Source organism: Ambystoma mexicanum, chromosome 12 (genome assembly GCF_040938575.1).
Source record: "Ambystoma mexicanum isolate Mex_15411 chromosome 12, UKY_AmexF1_1, whole genome shotgun sequence".
NCBI lineage: Eukaryota > Metazoa > Chordata > Amphibia > Caudata > Ambystomatidae > Ambystoma > Ambystoma mexicanum.
The window spans coordinates 205,484,292-205,501,726 of record NC_090936.1 but is presented as its reverse complement, the minus strand read 5'-3'; the positions used below and the strand labels follow the sequence as shown (position 1 = coordinate 205,501,726).

General features: G+C 44.6%; 1 protein-coding gene across 2 annotated transcripts in view; it reads left to right on the top strand.

Annotated features, from left to right (window-relative positions):
* Positions 1-238: 238 nt before the first annotated feature.
* The window catches only part of FERRY3 (FERRY endosomal RAB5 effector complex subunit 3), an 845,039-nt gene continuing 827,842 nt past the window's right edge, over positions 239-17,435 (top strand). The window contains exon 1 of one of the 2 annotated variants that reach the window (XM_069628304.1): positions 239-434. The gene's annotated coding sequence lies outside the window, so the exon portion shown is untranslated. Of the gene's footprint in view, positions 435-2,202; positions 2,291-17,435 lie in introns of those variants that run through there. The other variant, XM_069628305.1, reaches the window with a different exon arrangement.

The following is a 17,435-nucleotide window of genomic DNA, read 5'->3' as shown; positions in this document are numbered from 1 at the left end:
CTCTATTTCGGGCAGTTGAGAAGTGCAGGTACTGAAATGCTCAAAAATAAGAAGTGCAGGTAGTGAAGGCCGGGTAGTAACTGTATGTTTAAATCACTGCATTTCATTGTAAATTATGTTCATTAAATAAATCCGATTACCGTTATTTGTAACGGCTCTGGAGGTTGTTGACGATCAATATGTTGATGGCGCGAGGCGTGAGGACGTATGATTTGCAAGGTGCCTTCCTCTAATAGGAAGTGGCTGGCTAGGATCGGTGAGCAGATGGGCGTTGAATGCAATAGGTCCGTGAGGAGGTTGCCGTGGTCCTCTCGGCGATGGTATGGATTAAGGAGGAGGTGACAGTCCCATATGGTGGCTCGAAGAGAGTGCAAGACCAGCACTTGATATCACCTTGTATCGGGGCCGCTACCAGCCTCCGGTTGCGTTGGCAGGTAGGTAGCTCACATTCGCTTGCCTCTGCATTATTTTACACTACCCTGTGGAGTTAATTGGTGGATTGCTTGCTCTCTGTGAACAAATAGCGGATTTCCGGTTGTCATATGGGCGGTGGTTATGGTAGGAGGCGCTCAGAAATTGCGGAGGGTGTGATCACTGTGCTGCTTCTGATGGATTTTGTGCAATCATCCGACGACATTGTGCACATATGCATATGAAACTCTGTAGCCCCTTAAATGAATGGATGTGCTGTTATTGTATAGGATTTAACATTTACAGAAGTTTACTAAATCTAATTGCCCTCGCCTTTACTAAAACGTAGTAAGGGCCAGGCCGACTGAAATACGGGCGATATACAAACTTGCTAACTTTGCAGTACAGCATTTAGCGATGTAATGTTATTTGATATCAGTGGCTTTTTAGTTAAGGTGTCTATCTACTAACCAGGATTTGTTTGAGAATGTATCTTTGAATCCCATGCCCAAGGATCTGTCCTGCCAAGACAAGTGTTTGTTGCTTTGGTCTCGGCGCTTGCCAGGCAGAATGTGGGTCTTGACCCGTTGATTCAGTTATGTTTGGGCCGCATGGCATACGTGTGATGCATGTTATGTATGATTCTATTTTGAGTGCCCTCCTAAATCTTCCTACTGAACTATAAGCAAATTCTATATGCCCTGTTGGCAATTTGGTTGTGTTTCATACTTTACATTCTGGCCTTCTGGAAATCTACCATACAACTATAATACCTGGTATATTGTATTCACTGGCGGCACTTTCATACAACTTGAATAAGTGGCTAGAACGCCTATAAGGGTAGATTTTGTGTACTTTTATGAACCTCCCTAAATCTACTCCATGTGAGGGCTTGCAATTCGAATTCGGGCAGATGTCATTAAGAACATCCTGGCAAGTGCAGAGGATCCTAAATCTTCCTACTAAACTATAAGCAAATTCTATATGCCCGGCTGGCAGTTTGGTTGCGTAGCCAAATGTCTCCAAACTAACCCCAATCCAAATCCAAATCAATTGTACAAACTATTGGGGAAAAATAATGGCACTGAATAAAAAAAAAAAGGCCTTCATATTAGAGCTGAAACTTTCAACAGAAAAGTATCTTGAAGAAGTAAGTCTTGATATGGTCATGCTCGAAACAGACCCTAATCTTGAAAAGAAAATCAAAATGAAGTCGAATCAGCCGAATTGGGAGCTTTTGGAGAGCAAGTTTTGGAAATCTGTGTTGGGTTTGCCTAAAAGCATACCAATACGGGTCCTTCGCTTTGAATTTGGCTTAACATCATTGGTAAATTGGCACACATTGTCTTTGTACAGAAAATGCTTGCTACAGAATGATGACTTTTTCAAACTTCACTCAAATGCCCTTTTATAAAGGCCGCTGAACGTAAAGGCGTGACGTGTGATGTCATCGCGTAACCTGACGCGGTGATGTCATACGTTACGCGATCGCTGCCTTTATAAAGGATAGAAAATAGCAAAGAAAGGTAGCGCGGACTATGGCGGACTGAAGGCAATCGTACTGAGTAAAAATAAAAGGTAATTCAATTTAATCTAATTTCTTTCAGATAATTTTGGGTGTGAACAGCACTTTAAACTTTAGTATTCTGGAATTTGGGGGAGAGCTTCACAGTAGCTCTACCTTTACAATAAACGTGACTGCTCTAAAGAGGGCATTTGAATGAAGTTTGAAAAATGATACAAAGAGTCAGGTTAAACTGATGCTACCCTCTCTCATTGTTTACAGAAATTTACTAATAAAAGAACTCATAAAAATGAGAGAGACAAAACGAAAGAGGAATTATTAATCAGAGATATGTTTACTCAATAAGGAACATAGGTGAGTACATCTAAAAGGCTAATGTAATCAGAGTTGCTCACCCAACACACCACCACTACTTAATTATTAAAATAATTTTAAACATAACTCATTCATTCTTTTCTTTCTTTCATATTCTTTCTTTATTTAGCATCTCTCCTGATGAACCACGAGCATAAGACGTAGGGAAACACGTGTTGAGAGGCAAAAAAACTATCAGTTTGTGAATTAATGGTTGAAAAAAAGGATATTGCATGCTATTAATGCAAAAAATAAATATTACTTAAAAAGTGAACTTGCTGGTGTGACGGATATATTATTTTGCCTGAAGCGCACTCCACATAAGTGTTTTCCAAAAAGAAAATTTGAATAAATATTGCAGCAGCCGCAATACTCACTTAAGGGTGCAGCATCCAGGCAAACAACAGTTTATTATTTGCACTTAGAAATCGCCCAAAGAGGAAGTAAAAGCCGAAAAGGACTGCAAACGGTTAAACAAAAGCCTGTACTGTCTATCATTACCCCTAGATATTTGAAATCTTTGACTACCTCGATTTTGGTGTTTTCAAGGTTCCAACGATAAGTTTTATTTTATTATTTTTTGTTGTTGTTTTCTCAAGGATCATAATCTTGTTTTTTTTTTCTGTTTTTCTCAAGGTTTTTTTTGATATGTAACTGGCCATGTTGTTCAGTTGGCGTTGCAGACCGATCAGGGTCTGATCCAAAAGGATAATATCGTCTGTGTATAGAAGCCTTGGTACTGTGAACTCACCTATTTTTGGTGGAAAAGTTCTGAACTCTTTACATGAGTCTTTGTAGTCTCCAAGAAAGGCAGTGAATAGAGCGGGTGCTAGAGGGTAGCCTTGCTTTACTCCTCCGTTGATTGACAGGGCGCCGTTTTGGTTCAGCTTCACTCTCATTGTGGTTTCCAAATGGAGTGCTTTGATTGGCTCCAGGATTTGATTCAGGCAATTTCATGTTTCCAGTTTGGAACATGGTAGACCGCGGTCGATCTTGTCAAAGGCTTGTGTTAGATCGACGAAAGCCATAAAGACCTTGGTTTGTTGGGCCCGTAATTTGCTTTTTATGATGCTCAGCAGCATGATGTTTACTGTCGTTCCGGTGTTCTTCGTGAAGCCGGCTTGAAACAGGTCCGTGCTAGGAGAGGTTTTTGCCCATCGTTGGAAGCTTTCTAGTAAGAGTGAGCCATAGACTTTCCCGATTGCATCCAGCAAAGCTATCGGGAGAAAGTTGCAAGGAGAAAGTTGCAAGGGTCAGATCTATCTCCCTTTTTGAAGATTGGTACAACTATCGCGGAGGTCCAAGATCTTGGTATTGTCTTTGTTTGGCTTGATTCTTTGAAGACAAGGCGGATGAATGAAGCCCATTCAACTGGGTGGTTTTTTAAAATCGATATTTGTTACCCCATCCGGGCCCGCAGCTCTGGAGGACTTTAGTTTTCGAATCGCTCTTTCTATGTCGTTCTTTTTTGAGAAATCTTCCAAGGGGTGTGGTGCAAGGGGGCTTGCAAGGCGTGGGTGCCTGAGCTGGAGTTTGGAATAGGGCTGTGAAATGGGTCTTCCATCTTTCGTCGCTCACCGTGTTAGGTAGCGTGGGACCTTGTTGGTTGTTAGGGAGAATTCTCATAAATGGCTGATTTCCCTTACCTAATGAGTCCCTCGGCAGCTTTGCTGGATTTCTAGGGTTTATTCTTTTCACCTGGTAAGTGTGAGCCTTTTTCCCACTCTTAAATGTGCTTTGCTGTGTGTGTTTTTACCATTTGTGTGATCTTGGGCTCTGGAGCATCACCTACTCAATGAGCATCATTTTTATGTGTGTTACACGACACCTTCAGTGCAGTGACACAGGGTTGTCTTTTAGACTTCCCACTGACTCCATTTTTCTGGGACTGACTACTGTCTCCCAGATACATGTAAAGTTGCCATTAACTTTATGTAGTCTGTTGAAACCACAGACCCAGTACACCCCATATTACATGGAGTATTGGAAAGGGTTAATTCTTATCCCTTTTTGTCTGTTTCTCTTGGAGCACTGTTTCTCTCCCTTTTCATCAAGACTTGGCTGGTGGCAGTGGCAACTACCCTATTTTTCATACCGTGGTTATCTTACATGAGTCCTGCACTGAGTCCCAGTCTGCCCAGTACTCTGTCTGTTCCCTGAGGAGCTGTAGCTATAGCTACACTGTGTAGAGTGATCCTGTCCTGTTTCTGCAGCAAATTTCAATAAAAACAGACTTCCTGCGCGGCGCGGAGTCCGGCACTGAGTCCCAGCCTGCTCAGTCCGCCGCAGACCGCGGTGAGCGAGTCATGGCTAACTCTCTCAGCTCTGGCCCCCAGACACGGCATACAACACTTCAGCAGCGCTGTATGATAAATCCCTGGACGGCCGCCAAACAGCTGGGAACGAACCACGGCAATGTGAGCAAACAAACAGTTGCCTTGCCGATGACTATATCTGTAGCTATGGCGGCAGCTGCTGGCAGTCCTGAGTCAATGACATCTGCTAAGTTGGTTTCCCCGCACAAGCGGCCATTAAACTCCCCTGCCAGTGAGAGCGTGAGCTATAGTGGCACCTTGATTCCGGATGAGCCTGTATCCACAATACAGCCTCTAACAGCTCTCCGTTCCCTAACTAACCTTGAACCGGCTCCAAATCCAACGCCGGATGTGCAGAAGATCATCATTAGTGCCGACACTTCGAAGCTCTACTACTCGCCGTTCGACATCACTGACGCGGACCTAATGACTGTCCCAAATATCGATCCCTTACCTAATGTAGCGGATCAAAATACTTCAACATGTCCCAGCGGTTTACGGCTGGCAGCGTGTGAGGGGCTTCCTCTATGTATGCCGCCAGCAAGCTCTTGTGCTGACAACATCACAGCGACGGACTCGCCGCACATACTGCTAAATGGAGTTGATGGCTCTCTGACGATGCCAGCTAGAAACCCCGCCGATATGCCTGGGAGTTCTCAAAAGTCGCCAAGTTCTGCCCACAGAAGTCATGAACTGATTTCCTTGCTGTTGCGAGTGAAATACAACAAGAAATGTTCTCGACTCGCATGATGAAAGATCTTGATAAAAGACAAAAGGATTGTCCCTTTTCTGGCGATACTACTCTGGATGAGCATGCCGTACCCCTAAAACTTCTTTATTGGTCACAGATGATGCCACTGCAACAAAACAAGAATCTTTCTTCCCGAAGTACTTCGGGAAGAGCTTTACTACCTTCACCAAAGGCGAGTCATGATACTCTTAAACAGCCCATGCAAGCGGAGGGCAGCAAGTCCAGTGTGGATGACACTGACCCGTGTCAGATGTCACATTTCAGGGCTTCATCAAGGAATCACTGGATCAGCCAGCTGCCTATGTACCGCGGCTCTTTCCGGCGGAGTTACACCCCGTCTGTCTTAACTCTAATAAAGCGTATGTGTTGACTCCAACAAGACTGTTTCGGTCACCCTCGCTCCGCCTACATTCTGAGCCTGTAAAAGGTACTACAAGCACGCCGATGTTGAGTGCTCAGAAAAGCAGTTCAAAAAGACCTGTCTTCCCTCAAAGTTATGGGCACTTACCTGAGGCTCATATGTCAAATGAAGATGTCTCAAATCACTCGTGCATGGAAGCTGATAATCCTCATAATGTACCTGCAAAGTCTAGTCTATCCGCCGCTGCTTCCACTCAAATTCATCATAATGTTCTGGCTGCATCATCCTTAGCCAGGATACCATGTGTGAAACTCTATGAATAGCTTAATGTATCGATTCGTCATCAAGGAGCAATGCTGACTAATTTGACCACAAAAATGGAGCAAATCGACAAGTTCAACATCTTCCTAAAGGAAAAAATACAAGCCGAAGCAGGCCTAACAGTGCAATGGCAGCAACGGCTATGTGACTTGGCTGCTTGCCATCATTGTCAAAATGAGAGCTTAGTGGAAGGGCTTTTAGACGATGTTAAATGGATGTGTTAAAACACCAGTCCTGCGCCTTGTTCAAGCGCAGGAAAGTGCGAAAGAAATGTTGACGCAGACGCACCCAAATTGCCTCGAGACCCCCTGGGACCAGTCACAAACTTAAATTTGCAGGGTTAGGAGACACTACTTCAAGTAGGTCAGATCAATCCTGTACCAATTTCGGAAGCAGTCGACCTGGCCGCCAGTGAACTGCTGATACCAATTAAGTCCACGCAGATGGCTAAAAATGGAGATGGAAAATCGACTCAAGACGAAAACGGAACAAACAACGCCGGCTTGGTTGCAGACGCCAGTGGCTCCGATACTGAAGTGCAAAAAAGTGCCAACTACTATTCCTGAGAAGCATTTTTTGTCTTTCGGCATCTTCACCGGCGCTGCGAAGCCAGTCCTTGTCGTAGCGAATATAGAAGCTGCTGCTCCTGCCAAAGCAACCACGGGCAATGCCTGTGCATGAAAATTGACCAAGAAAGGCGCAACGTCTGGACATGCTAATGCCAATAAATTCATCAGAAATCTATCTTCACCTCCAAGACTTAGTCTGTTCAAACGAGACACCAGTGCAAACGCTAAAATCTCAGATCGGGCCCCAAAGGACGCCGCCTTGTCTCTCACTCGCAAAGGCAAGTCAAAACCTACGCATAAACGAAAAAGAAGAATTTCTGATGAGGACTCATCTGCCTCAACATCTGCGTCTTCCTCAATCAATCTATGCGATTTATCTACTTATTCGATTCATGATGACCAAGCAAGTGCTCTTATTGCATCTACAGTCCCGAGTTCTCATGAACTACCCATGCGGATGGCGGACAGTCAGATGCCTAATGAAGCCACCCAAGAGACCCTGAAGCCGACAGCTGACCGGGCCCAAGGATATACTGCTGCAGCAGTAAACGTTGACTTAACCTCACCTGGTGACCAACGCTTAAATCCGAAATTCACGTTGAATCAACGCAATCAGTGCGTTCACCTCAAAACGAGGGTCCACGAGACCAAACTCAGTAAAGGTGTGCCCCACTGTTGCAAATTACGCCTGCTGAACATACAAAGTGACGACAACGATGTCAACTTAAATCGAACAAACGTCTTTAAATTATTCAAGTGCGTTCCTTCGCTTCGCACAATCGAATCTGACGACACAAAGATTGTCGAATACACCACTGAGAAGTCCTCTGACCAAGTGCTTCTGCACATTAACTCTGCCGGAGTACGGAGCACTTTACTAAGAGCTGGCGACGACCTGCTGTTCTTTGGTTTTGAGATCCTGGTCGAACCTGACCAGGAAAGTTTGCCTTCACTAGACAAGGTTGTGGAGGCGAAACAAAAAACCAGCGCAGGTCGATTCAGCACTTCTGCAGAAAACATTGAGCACTACCCAGAAGCCAAGGCAAGAACGGAAATTTCAAGGTCCCTCATCAGCCAAAAAAACTAATTCCAACAGGCATTGGGCTCAACACTAGCCATGATTGGAGGCACAGGAGTGCCAATATACCATCTTATCCTGGAATACACGTGGATTCAAACTCTTTTTTAATGACGTTGAGTCCTCTTTGGAAAACGTGTTTGTAATCTGCCTCCAGGAAACATGGTTACGTGAGGCCCCGATGCGTGAAGGCTTCACATCCCTCCTTAATCGGTGGAAAAAAACGTCAAAGGTCGTCAGCTTTCAGGCCTATTAACAATGGTAAGAATTACCCAAAGATGGTAGTCTCCAGTCTCGGTGAATCCTAACCCGTTTGTGCAAGGTACAATTATTCACACCATGGACAAAAGTATTCATTCCCGGAAGTCTCTTGATCTTCAACGGGTACTGGAATCCCGCAAAAATCAGCACCAAAACATTTGTAAATGCCATTACTCATCTAATTGATGAGGCAACGCTTGCCTATAACAACTTGTCAGTCATCGGCTGCGGAGACTTAAACTGTTCCTGGTTCCAGTTTGACCAGAATTGAATTCGCAGTCTTACAGCGTTTGCCTGCGAATGCAGGGGCTGCCAGAGGTCAGATTTGGCACAAGGCCATGAGTACTTGCGAATCCTCAATGCTACATGGCACCGCAAAAGGGGATGTCCTGGCACAATCCAACGTGGCATCGCGAGAATACTCATAGCATTCTCGACTATATATGGGTCTCCAGCAATGTCGAATCTAAGATCATAGATCTGCAAATTCAAGTGACGAACTACAGTGCCATAATCTTTTGAAACTCTGTTGCCTGATGGAATCGGCGCCTTTTGCTGCAACCTACAAGATGCCTGTGGAATTAAACACTGGGGGAAATCGGCTTAGAATAAACGGAAACCAGATTCAAAATCTTGGTACCAGGCTCACAAATTCCTCTTCTACACATGGAATCGACTATACCCCGCTGTTAACCGATTACATCATTGACATAAAGCAGTCAAGTTATTGTGGGCGTTCCCATACACACTTATACAGCATTGTCATGCATGAAGTGAAGAAAGCCCTGCGAAAAAAGACTTGAGATTTGTAAATAAAGAACCTGCCTAAAAAAGATGTGCATGATGCAGTAAGAATTAGAAGAGCACGTTATCGTAACTGGGCAAAATCTCATGCCATCATTGTTGACCAAGATCGTGCCGAACTAATGATTAACTTAATTGTGACACAAAACACCAAAATTTGGCAGATCTTGAACATGGACCTTACAAAATGTTCATCTATTCCTGTAAACACAATCTCAGGTGCTGCATGGGCAACTCGATTCTCTACGGTTTTCAAGAAACCCCCTATTGAGCCCGTGACAATGATCAACTCGGCGGACACTCCTTGGGCAGTGGATATGTCGCATGAGGAGATAGAACGAGCCATTAAGGCACTAAAAAACTCACGTGCCGCGGGGCCTGATTTGATTTCGAATGTGATGCTCAAAAAACATGCAAACGACTGGGCTCCCTTCATTGGAAAGTTGTTTTCAAACATTGCAGTGTTCAAACAACTGCAGAAATTGTGGTCCACTGCAATTGTGATTCCCATTCACAAGAAGGGGAATTGGGATGATCCTGGCAACTATCGCCCAATTGCCCTTCTCGACACCATTGGTAAGACCTTTGGGTCAAACTTGCGACAGAGACTCGCAAAATGGGCCAACGTGTCCTTGATTCCGGATGTACGCCAAACCTGCTTTATGAAGGGTGTTGGGGTTGATGTCAACTTATTGATTCTTACTATTTTGAAACTCGAAGCTCTAAAAGCAAATAGCAAACTTCATCTTGCGTTTATTGACATGAAGCAGGCATTTGACAGCTTAAATCGAGGACTTCTTTGGGCAAAACTGTCAAGTGGAGGTATCCGTCAAACATCCTTGATCCCATCATGGCCCTCCATGAACACACCTTGATCCGCGTAAGACTCAACAAATGTGGTGATCTATCAGACATCATTCCGACTGCTAAGGGGCGTCGAGCAAGGGTGCCCTCTTGCCGCCGAGCTGTTAAAACTGTTTCTGGCGGATCTGCAACACCTGGAACAGGTCCACTGCTTTTCGCCCAAGATCAGTCATGTCCCTCTAAAATGCATAATTTATGCAGGTGATCTGGTGCTGATGGACAGAACACAAATTGGACTCCAGCGCTTGCTTACAAGATTACACGAATACCTGGCCATCAACAAACTTAAGATAAATATATCAAAAACAAAAATTGTGTCAATTGGCAGCCTGAACAACAAGAAGGACACATCCTTCAGGTGGTGTGTGGCTGGAGAATGCCTTTCCTCTGTCTCCTCCATAAGATACTTAGGGATACAATTTTTAATAACTCCATCTGCGAACATCATTGGGTCATGGAACTTAAATCAAAGATGACGAAGCTTGCCCTTCAAGAAGCCAAGATCAACAAAAACTATGGAAAATTCTCCTTGGCACCAGTTCTGTCATTTTACCTGCAGAAAGTTGTTCCGGTCATTGTTTTTGGTGCAGAGGCGGATTGGAACATCAATGACCAAATCTGGCACATGCTGGAAGGGCGTCTTTGGCGTCACGTGTTAAAAATGCCTCAATCCACATCCATGACAATACTGCGACACGAATTGTCAGTAAACTCGCTCCATAGCAGAGTTGTGTGGAATTCCATCTTGGTAATGGGAAAGATGTCTCTTGAGTCACCGACCCCGGCGTATCAAATATTTAGTAATGAGTTTGACTCCACTAATAAAAATCTATGGTTTCGCAAACTACTGTCATTTATATCTGCTCGTGACATCAACAATCAAGAGCTCTTCAACCAGCCTCAATGCGCCAAGAAGAGGTTCGAGTCTTGGGCCTGGATAGCAATTCAAGAAAAACGAGAAAGGATGCAATCGATACATTTCTTAGGTTGCGAGCAGAAAAAACTAAATGTGCAGCCTCGTTATTTACTCCATTGCCCATCTCGTCATCACTGAGAACAATTTCTTATGTTTCGAACAAACACATTGAAAGCAAAAGAAATTCTTTGGCAAAGAAATGACAAAACAATAAATGACAATCTTTGCCGCTTTTGTCGTATGGCCATCGAATTCCTAAAACACCAATTGAGTGCGAACAAACAGTAAATCAACGCTCGCTCCATCTTGGAAAATTTGCACCTACTGATGACGACATGAATGCGTGGTGGACTAGGATCATCTCTGGGAACAACACAAAACTTGTTTGTGCGATTGTAAATTATATGGACATGCTTTTGAAAGTTGACCCGTTGAGAAATTTAATGGCATGAGGCTCTGCGGACTTAGGTTCATTTGAGAATCTAACTGATCATTCTACGAACTGATGTAGTGAAATGTGAACTATCAATATTAGGGTAATGAAGAGTGAATGATTGAATTCTTTTAAGGATGTGAAAGGAAATTGAAAAAAAAGTTTGAACCTTGTGCTTAAACTGTAGTTCTTTTTTTTAAATAAAAATAAATAACCGTGGTATTGTTTTAGGCTATTACATTAGCCTCTAACATAAACCCGCTTGACCAAATATATTTTATTTCGGCTCCGGCTGGGTTTAGTCGCCATTTCATTTTGTTAAAGTCTTTCTCGTGTTTTACTCTGCGCGCCAAATCAGGTTTGGTCCCTTTGTTCGCCGTCGTTTTGCGGGCTCCTGCACAGAAGTTCTCCTTAAGGCACCTGAAAGTCTGTGTAGGCAGGATGTGAGGGAGGGGGTCTTAGGACCCCTCCCATGGGTTCCCTTGGTAACCCAAGTCGCACTCCTGTTTGATTGGTTGGGTGTCCGTGCCAGGGCAGCCACCATGCTGTGTGATTGACAGCCAGGCTGTGCGAATGGGGGGAAAACTGCATAAAAAGCAGGTCTCTGGGACTGGAAAGGCAGAGTCGCCACTGGAACGAAAGAACCAATGAGGAGCTGATGGAAAAGGACCCCTACAACGACTGAATTGCCCGTTGAAGCCCTGCTGCAGGTCCGAATCTTCAGAATCTGACGACAGAGAAGATTCTCCAGGAAACTTCTTCCCTTGAGCTGGTGGGACCAACCAGTTCGCCCGAACTTCAAGCCAAGACCCCTCCTGTGGTCGAATTCGATGTACAGAGCTACAGTGGGCCGGATAGACAGGAAGGTCGGACTCTGCTTTGGTTTTGAGGAGCGCACCTTTTATTTGGTGCTTTGCTCTGCTGCTGTTTTCTTCCCTGGGCAGTGCAGGACCCTCCAGTCTTCCTACTTCTCGTCAGTCTGACAGTCGCTTCAGGAACCGTGAGCCTGCAGGAACTACCAGGAATGTCCGCCTCAGCTACAGCTTCCTCTCTGTTTTAAGGTACTGTGCAAATCCGGTTGTTTGTTTCGTTCAGTCGCGGTGAAAGTGTTTGAAATCTTTCTCCAAACCGAGGGCTTGTCCTTCTCTTCTCTTTGAACTTACTGTTCTGCTAACCAACCTCGTCCGGAATCCGTGGCACGAACTTTACTGCGAACTACCCTGAACTGTGTAATCTTGAGCAAAAGATTTTTGACCCATTGACTTTGGCTATAAGCCTTTTCTACCTGATTCTATCACTGTAGTTCCTCTTGCTTAATTACCCTGAGTACTTACCTGTTGGTGTGGTTCAATTTCTATTAACTTTGTTTTTCCCTCCCTTTTAAATTGCTGGAGTCCCATTTTGCTCCCACTTCATTTTGTGAGCTTAACTTGTCTGGAACTTATTGGGAGTGGTGTGGTGTATTAAGAGTGTGATTTTAAACTGCTTATAATAGTGTAATGTTAAACAACTGAAGAGTGAAATAAATGTATATTCTTTTACTTGAAAACCTTGAGTCAGTGTTTGCCTGAATCATAGTAATTGCTGTCCTTTGTGTAACTATTTCATACTGCTCATTTACTCTTGAGATAAGTCTGGCTGCTCGGCCATCGCTACCACTTTAATTGTGTAGTACAGGCCTGTACCAAAGGTGAATTTGTACTGTCTCTTGTGGTCTTAATTGTGTGTGGTGTTCCCAAAGGGTACTGCATATAATTCTGCCTAACATTTGTCATCCATTTTTTACAAGGGACCAGAAATCTCTGGGATTTCTTCCAGTGACCTTCTCCTCTGAGTCATGTTTGTAGAGTGTTATTCGATGGGATTTAATCCAGGGCGCATATTTCTTTGACTCGTCTAGGAACTTTTTTTTTAGTAGGACTGATTTGGATTTGGCAGCCTGACGCTTTAGTTTCCGTAGGTCTCGCCTTTTCTCCACAAGCAGTTTGTCGTAGAGGTGAGTGTCCGGCTCTGTACCCTTACAATGTTTTGAAGGACCTGCCTGATATGGTATAAGTAGGGGCTGGTAGTCAATTTCTGCCAGTCTCGTGTTACTTTTTACAAACTTCTTTTTGTAGTTTGATGTCAGTTCTTCTATTCTTTCTGCTGTCAGTCGTAGGCGATTTCCTTGGTTTGTCACTTCGACTTTTTTGGCCATTGTTGGATTTGGGGGTCTTTGAGAGGCCCACATTATTTGAAGAATGTTATGATCGCTGGCGTTAGATCTTATTATCTCGAACGATGTGACGAGGTTGAGTATTGCTTCAGAGACAAAAATGTAGTCGATAGTTGCTGTTTGGCTACTTCTCTCCCATGTTGGAATTTGAAACGCTTTTGGAGAGATCTGTTCGGTGTTGTGAATATTTCTCGAGTCCATACGTTTCTGCCATTGTTGGCCCCTGGAGTTGCCCTGGAATTTTAGGCTGTTCGCTGGAGAGAGGGGTTTTGGGCTCGGGCATTTCGTGTTTAGGTCGCCTCAGATGGCTATTAGCGAGATTTCGGAGTTTGCTTGTATCTCGTCAATTTCTGATTCTATGATCCTTACGAATTTCTCGTCCGTAATAGCCTTTGGGTTCCAGTAGGTTGTTATTATGGCAATGGAAGTTTCCTGGATTTTCTCTGTCGTTGATTCAGGTCGGTCCCACTTCACCAGCACAGAGAGATGGCTTTGCGAGGAGGACAGCTGTTTTTGGATGGACAAACCACTGCCCGAGCGAACTGCAATCAAGAGGCCAGCTGATGGGCGGCCTAACCGGCCCCTTGTGGCCGATGAAATGTCTATTGCATGTCCGTCAATTGATGGTGCGGTTTTCAGCCAGGTCTCTTGGAGAGCTAAGATGTCGAAATCACCCAAGTTGGTTTCTCCTGTTGTTGTCGGGTGTTTATATCCACGTGTGTTCCACAAGGCCATTTTTAGTGTTGTTGCTGTTGTTTTCTATTCCACTGTCTTTCTCAGGTTTTCTTTCTTGTCTTGTCCCATCAGTGGTTGCTATTTGTTTGCTGGTGATGGTACGAATTTCGGTAGGCAGGCCCAGAGCTGTTTGATTGGGGCAAATGGTAGGACAGTTTGTTTCGTTTTTTTTGTTATATTTTCAGGCGCTCCTTTCATTTCTGTTTCTTTAGCACATTTGTTTTCCTTTGCCAAGTAAGGTTTTCCTTGGCTAATTGTCTGGGCTTTTGTGTCTGCTCCTTTGTTTGCTCGTCTATGGTCCTGCTTCCCTGATGTTGGCTTTGGTAGCTTAGGAAGTTATTTTCTGGCCAGTGATTTGCTTCAGTTTTAGACCTGTAGTGGGCCCTATGTGTTCTCTCTGATTTTTGTGAGGTCTGCTGATCAGTGGTGGGTGTTTTTGGTTGGAACTCTGTTAAAAGATATCCTCTTCTAGGCCCTCCTTTGTCGCTATTGCTGTTGTTGCTTCTTTTATGTGTAAATAAGCTTTAGCGCTTTATGGAAGGGCTCCACAAGAGTGATGTCATCTGGTCTTAAGTCTTTGAGGTCCCTGATGTTTCTTAGGATCTTCATGATTGTTCCTCGGTTTAATGTTACTGCTTCTGAATTTTTTTTCGATTTGTTCTAACTTGAAGATTTTTGTATGCCCCAATTTCTTAATTTGCCGTTGAGGGTCAGTATTTTTGCTGGTTCCGGTCGTGATCTCTTGACAGCGTGGAGGGGGAGCGTAGCGAGTTTCTGTTGCCTGTCGCTTTTAGCTCCTTAACTTCCACTGATCTATGGGATTTTTGTACGTGCTGTTGTGGAGACCTTTGGATTGTCTGAATGGTCCTTCTTTGTTGGTTCGGTGGAAACAGATTATCGTTTTACGTCTTTTCTGTGACAAGAAATTTGTTTTGCGTGCTCCTGACCTTGTCGGTTATTATTCTTTTGGCTCAAGGTTTCAGGACGATCCTTTGAGACCCGACTGGCCTTCTGAGGTGGACTGGCTTTTATCAGTGACCCGATGATAATACAAGCTTGATGCTTGATGCTTGTTTTTGTTTACTGGTGGCCGCACCTTTTGAGCATTCAGGTTCAATTTCTGCTTTTGGTGGGTCTTGTTGGTTGCTTGTGAATATGTAAAGTGGAGGGCATGGAGGGGGATCCGTGTGTGTTTCCGTGCTTGACTGTTGTTTATTGGGCCCACCTTGGTTTTTCATGTGCTTTGCTTGGCAATATTCTGGTAAAGTTGAAGAAGCGTTGTTTACTTTCGGCTTTCTTTTGCAGTGATGAAGCCTTCCAAATAGATCAGTTTGGTGTGCATCAGTGCGAAAAGGGTCCTTTAGCGTGTCATTTACGGCCTCATATAATTTCCCGAAAGGTGCTAGCAGTTGTGACGGCCAACATTGTCAACATGTCAGGTTTTTTTGTTGGGGTTTCATTTGGTGTCGGGTAGCTTTTACGATGGTTTCTGGCTGGTGTACTTTGGGCTTGCTCGTATGTTGATCTTTCAAGGGACTGGTTTTGTGAGAGTCGGATTTCTCTCGGTGGCTGAGATGAAGAGATCTTTCTTGCGGGCCTTAGGATTGTTGGAATCTGCCAGTCCTCTTTAGCTTCAGAGCAAAGAGGTAAGTAAGGTTGATCATTGCTTTTGTGCTGCTCTTCTCTCGGGGTAAGGGAGAGAGTGTTGGGGGACAGGGATTGGGAATCTCTTTTCTTCTGCCTCCGTTTGTGCCTCTGATGGAGCAGATGGTGTGTCGGCAGGAAGTGGCGTGGTTTCACCTGAAGATGGAGGATCGTCGGCATTTATCATTGGATCTCGAGTGTTCATGTCTTGTGTCACCTTTGGGTCAAAATTTTGTTTCTTGTTTGGTGAGGGCCTTTGTGACGGATCTTCATTGGGATGCTGCAGCAGAGGGGATTCGGGATCCGGTTTGTTTGTTTTGTGATCTTGCAGACTTTAGTGACTGTTTTGTGAGCTTTTAGGGCTGGCGGGGATCCATTAGGGCTCCTCGGATCTCGCCGTCCGTCAGTTCTGTGAGAACATTGTGTTTTCTTTTTCACTGTCTTGAAAAAAGTATTTTAGTGAATTGCAGAATGTTGTTTTTATTTGATTCCTTTGTTGGGTCTGATTTGTCTTTTTTTTTTTGTTTTTAGTTGTCCTTGTGTTTTTGTTTTTTGTTTTGTCTGAGGTAATGTTTGCATTTGTCACGACCTTGGTCTTGAGTGGAGGTAGCACGTACACCTACCTCCCCGTTGGGTCTTGGGGCCTGGAGTGTTAACAATACAGGCTTCCTTGACCCATCGGGGAAAGAGGGTTAGGGTCCGCTGGTTGGATAGGAAGGGCTGGTTAGGAAAACCAGGTAAAAGGGTAGGAAATGGAAATGGGAGGGTTAGGGAAGGTTTAAGAGGATTCGATGTGATGCCCCTCCTGGGGTTTCGTAAAACTGCTGAATGCCCATTCACTCCTTCACTTGCATACATATGCTTAGGTTTGAACCTGGATGATACTTCAGCATGAACCCCACAGTAGAGCACAATTGAACCTCATTGACTTTACTACTGTCTTAGTCTTTCCTTAGTGATTGGGCTTAATGAGCATTACTAACATACCCACTGGTCATCCTTCATCAAACATGAACATAGGAACACATACATATGTAAAATAACACTGGTTTAAACAAAAGAAAAGCACTTAGCTTCGGTTGTGCAGCAGGTGACTCTGGGCTAATTCACCAATGTTGTAGTCGTGCTGCGCGAACAACGGAACTCTGCTACAAAGGATCAAAAACAGGAATGAGCTCAAATCAAGGAATCGGGGTTAATTGCCTCAAATATCACAACTTATGCCGCTGGAACCCAGCTTTCACATAAGTAACTCTAAAATGTCAGAAATAACAAGGGTTAGCAATGCCAGAGTTCCGGCTCGTAAAATTAGCACAAAGAACAGTGCCGGTGCTCCGGCTCGTAAGATTAGCAGTTCTGGTGTTCCGGCTCGTAGGATTAGTAAGGGTTAACAATGCAGGTGCCCCGACTCCGTTAGCTTTCACTGCAGGGTGCGGAGCTGCGCGGCTTCAAATGTAAACGATGCCGGGCTCCGCACCACGTTGTCACGGAATATGATTCCCCCGGGAGCGCTCGGCACACTACGAGTGTTCGAGCTGACAGTGAGCAAACAAAGGAAAGATGCACTTATCTGGAGTGGTGAGCGGGGCCTGCAGAAGTTGCAGGCGGGGTGTGGCTGCGCTGATGGCTGCCTGCAGGAGCCCGCCGGGACAGGTCTTCTCTCTTCAAGATCCTGTAGCGCAAGCAGCGTTCCACGTGTTCGCGCTGCGCATGCGCGCTCAGCCGGGCGTTGTCCTGTAGCTTCCTAGAGGCTCTTGGGCACGCAGGGCTGCTGGGAATTGAAGTCCTGTTGCTTCTTTTCTTGGTTTTGATGGCCAGAAGGCTTGTTTGCCACAGTCTAGCTTTCTGCCTACATAGGACACAAAGCAAAGTCCTGAA